General features: G+C 34.2%; 1 pseudogene; it reads left to right on the top strand.

The window, feature by feature from the left end:
- LOC107648680 overlaps positions 594–4,511 on the top strand; it is a 4,937-nt pseudogene continuing 1,019 nt past the window's right edge.

Raw genomic sequence — 4,511 nt, 5'->3', positions numbered from 1 at the left:
ATCCGTTGGTAAATTCGCTGGTAAATCCAATGGTATTCATCGTTTTTTTTATAGTAGTAAATATTTCTTCAATTTATTAAAAAATTCCTTGCTTTTTTTTTTATTTTACTTATTTCTGTATTTCATAACTTATTCAGTGTAAAATTCATATATGCTAGAAGAGAATATTAATTTTTTTTACCAATTACTCTTTCATTCAATAATACTTGTTTTTCCTTATTTGATGCATTATTTTTATTCTTTGATTTTTTTATAAATTATAGCATCTCCTTTTGACTTAATTTGCTTCTGCAGAATAAACGCAAAACCTGGAAAAAGATACTCAATTCATGTTTTGTGTTGTGAACAGACATTTTATATAATTTTCATTTTTTATTTTTCTAATATATAAATATTCTAATTGATCGAATTTGTTTGACCTAAAGATGATTCTAGTTTCTACTTTATCATAAGTAAGGTTATGCTTTTACTCAAAAATAAAACAATTTCTTTTTTATATTCAAAATTGGAATAAATACTAAAGAAATTGGAATAAAACAATTTCTTTTTTTTATTCATTTGGTCAACGTCCTCCCACACTACCATTGCGTATTGTTATTTATCGGATATAGAATAAAATAGATCCACTTCTTTTTGTTCCTACTGAATAGAATTGTTCCATTTTTCCTAAAAACCTAGAACAAATATAAATCCTTTACCAGATATAATCGACTGCAAAGGGGGTTCCATAGTATATTTTTTAGTATCTTTTTTCTAGTGCAATAAAGTTACATAGTGTCTATTTTTTGCTGAAAAAAAAGAGAAGGGTATTCTCATGAGTTTGCCTTGGTATCGTGTTCATACTATTGTATTAAATGATCCCGGCCGCTTACTTTCTGTCCATATAATGCATACGGCTCTGGTTACTGGTTGGGCCGGTTTGATGGCTCTATATGAATTAGCAGTTTTTGATCCCTCTGATCCTGTTCTTGACCCAATATGGAGACAGGGTATGTTTGTTATACCCTTCATGACTCGTTTAGGAATAACCAATTCGTGGGGCGGTTGGAGTATCACAGGAGGTACTACGCCGAATCCGGGTATTTGGAGTTATGAAGGTGTGGCTGGAGCACATATTGTGTTTTCGGGCTTGTGCTTTTTGGCGGCTATCTGGCATTGGGTCTATTGGGATCTAGAAATCTTTTGTGATGAACGTACAGGAAAACCCTCTTTGGATTTGCCAAAAATCTTTGGAATTCATTTATTTCTTGCAGGGGTGGCTTGTTTTGGTTTTGGCGCATTTCATGTAACAAGATTGTATGGTCCTAGGATATGGGTGTCCGATCCTTATGGCCTAACCGGAAGGGTTCAATCCGTAAATCCCGCATGGGGTGTAGAAGGTTTTGATCCTTTTGTTCCGGGGGGAATAGCCTCTCATCATATTGCAGCAGGGACATTGGGCATATTGGCGGGCCTCTTCCATTTTAGTGTACGTCTACCCCAACGTCTATACAAAGGATTGCGTATGGGAAATATTGAAACCGTCCTTTCCAGTAGTATCGCTGCTGTATTTTTTGCAGCTTTTGTTGTTGCTGGAACTATGTGGTATGGTTCAGCAACAACTCCGATTGAATTATTTGGCCCCACTCATTATCAATGGGATCAGGGATACTTCCAACAAGAAATATATCAACGAGTTAAGTGCTGGGCTAGCCGAAAATCAAAGTTTATCAGAAGCTTGGTCTAAAATTCCCGAAAAATTAACTTTTTATGATTACATCGGCAATAATCCGGCAAAAGGGGGCTTATTTAGAGCGGGCTCAATGGATAATGGAGATGGAATAGCCGTCGATTGGTTAGGACATCCTATCTTTAGAGATAAAGAGGGGCGTGAACTTTTTGTAAGGCGTATGCCTACTTTTTTTGAGACATTTCCAGTTGTTTTGATAGACGGAGACGGAATTGTTAGAGCCGATGTTCCTTTTCGAAGAGCAGAATCGAAGTATAGTGTTGAACAAGTAGGTGTAACTGTTGAGTTCTATGGTGGCGAACTCAACGGAGTCAGTTATAGTGATCCCGCTACTGTGAAAAAATATGCTAGACGTGCTCAATTGGGTGAAATTTTTGAATTAGATCGTGCCACTTTGAAATCAGATGGTGTTTTTCGTAGCAGTCCAAGGGGTTGTTTACTTTTGGACATGCTTCGTTTGCCCTTCTCTTCTTTTTCAGGCACATTTGGCATGGTGCTAGAACTTTGTTCCGAGATGTTTTTGCTGGCATTGACCCCGATTTGGATGCTCAAGTAGAATTTGGAGCATTCCAAAAACTGGGCGATCCGACTACAAAAAGGCAAATAGTCTGATTCGGATAGAACGTTATTTTTTTTTGTTGTTTCTTTTTTACTATACTTTTGTTTGGGGTGATTTAAATTAAATCATAGGGAATTTGATTAATCTTGATTTGAATGATTGTATTTTTTTACTATAATCTAATAAACAGGTATGAAAGCTATAATTGTAAACCAGGATGAAATCTATGGAAGCATTGGTTTATACATTCCTCTTAGTCTCGACTTTAGGAATAATTTTTTTTGCTATCTTTTTTAGAGAACCCCCTAAAGTTCCAACTAAAAAGACGAAATGATTTTTTATTATCTCGATTGAAGTAATGAGCCCCAATATTGGTATATTGGGAGCTCATTACATCAACTAGTCTCCGTGTTCTTCGAATGGATCTCTTAGTTGTTGAGAGGGTTGCCCAAAAGTAGTATATAAAGCATACCCAGTAAAACTTACAAGTAAACCAGATATAGAGATAGCAACTAGGGTTGCTGTTTCCATTTTTCTCAAATTTCAAGACCACAATGAATCTATAGGATAAAATCCTATATTTACAGTGAAATGGTATACAAAGTCAACAGATCTCAATGAATAAAAAATAGGATTTATGGCTACACAAACCGTTGAGAGTAGTTCTAGATCTGGTCCAAGACGAACTACTGTAGGGGCTTTATTGAAACCGTTGAATTCAGAATATGGTAAAGTAGCTCCGGGGTGGGGAACTACTCCTTTAATGGGTGTTGCAATGGCTTTATTTGCTATATTTCTATCTATTATTTTAGAAATTTATAATTCGTCCATTTTACTGGACGGAATTTCTATGAATTAGATTCATAAGAACCGACTAACTATCTTTTTTATTTATATCTTTTTTTAAATAAAAGGGGTAAATTTACCCATTTTGGTTTTTTATTTCTAGCCCAGTTCATTTTTAATTTGGTAGTTTGACCGTGGAATTTCGTTCTTTCTTTATTTCCAGAATATGAGTGTGTGACTTGTTCTAATTGATCTTATTGCAAATACAGAACAAAAATAAAGGATCTGTCATCTTGATAGAGATGGTTTTACCCCGTCAGATATTATTTTCTAGTATCTGGAGCACGGAATATATAAAATAGATTTTATAAAGTATTAGAACTATGATTCATACTTAATATTTCGACATCGCAACCGGACTTTAATAAATTTTTATTAGAAGATACGTAAGTTAGAATAAATAAAAAAATTTTGATTCTTTCAAATAAAATTGCCACTATTTGTCTTTTTTTTTATCAAAGCAAAAAAATGTCTTTTGATTTCTTTTTTCATTCTATCCTATCTATTTCTTGAATAAGTGATAATCCAGCAGTTCTTACTCAGGGAATTTTTGGACATTAAAGGTTTTTTTTGAATCATTGTGGTTCTGGTATGAATCTGAGGTTTTTTTTAATTGTTCATAGGGTCTTAACAAGAGAATTCTTATCAATACTAATAATAAAGAAGACGGCACTAAAAAAGTCGCATTCTACAAAAAAATCAAAGAAAAAATGAAGTAAATAGAATATTCAAGAGGCCTGTAAAGATCAAGATAAAGAAAGACGAGTGCGCCGACTTGAGATTTTGGCATTATAACCCTGCACAGATCAATTTAAGGATTTATATATTTTCTTATCTTCAAATAAGATTTGGAATAATAGGATTAAATTAAGAAGTTTAAAACTTTTTATTATTTAACATATCCGTTTCCGTTACAACCAGTATTGGGTTTTTCTGTTTGAGCCGTACGAGATGAAATTCTCATATACGGTTCTCAGAGGGGGAGTTCCTTTGGTTTACCTATCTCAATAAAGTCTATGATTGGTTCGAAGAACATCTTGAGATTCAGGCGATTGCCGATGATATAACTAGTAAATATGTCCCTCCTCATGTCAACATATTCTATTGTTTAGGAGGAATTACACTTACTTGCTTTTTAGTCCAAGTAGCAACGGGATTTGCTATGACCTTTTATTATCGTCCGACCGTTACTGAGGCTTTTGTGCTTCGGTTCAATATATAATGACTGAGGCTAACTTTGGTTGGTTAATCCGATCTGTTCATCGATGGTCGGCAAGTATGATGGTTTTAATGATGATCCTGCCTTTTGGCATTATAACCCTGCACAGATCAATTTAAGGATTTATATATTTTTCTTATCTTCAAATAAGATTTGGA

The sequence above is a fragment of the Arachis ipaensis genome, chromosome B06, assembly GCF_000816755.2.
Source record: "Arachis ipaensis cultivar K30076 chromosome B06, Araip1.1, whole genome shotgun sequence".
Lineage (NCBI taxonomy): Eukaryota > Viridiplantae > Streptophyta > Magnoliopsida > Fabales > Fabaceae > Arachis > Arachis ipaensis.
The sequence above is the reverse complement of the archived record's forward strand: the minus strand, read 5'-3'. Positions and strand labels throughout refer to the sequence as shown.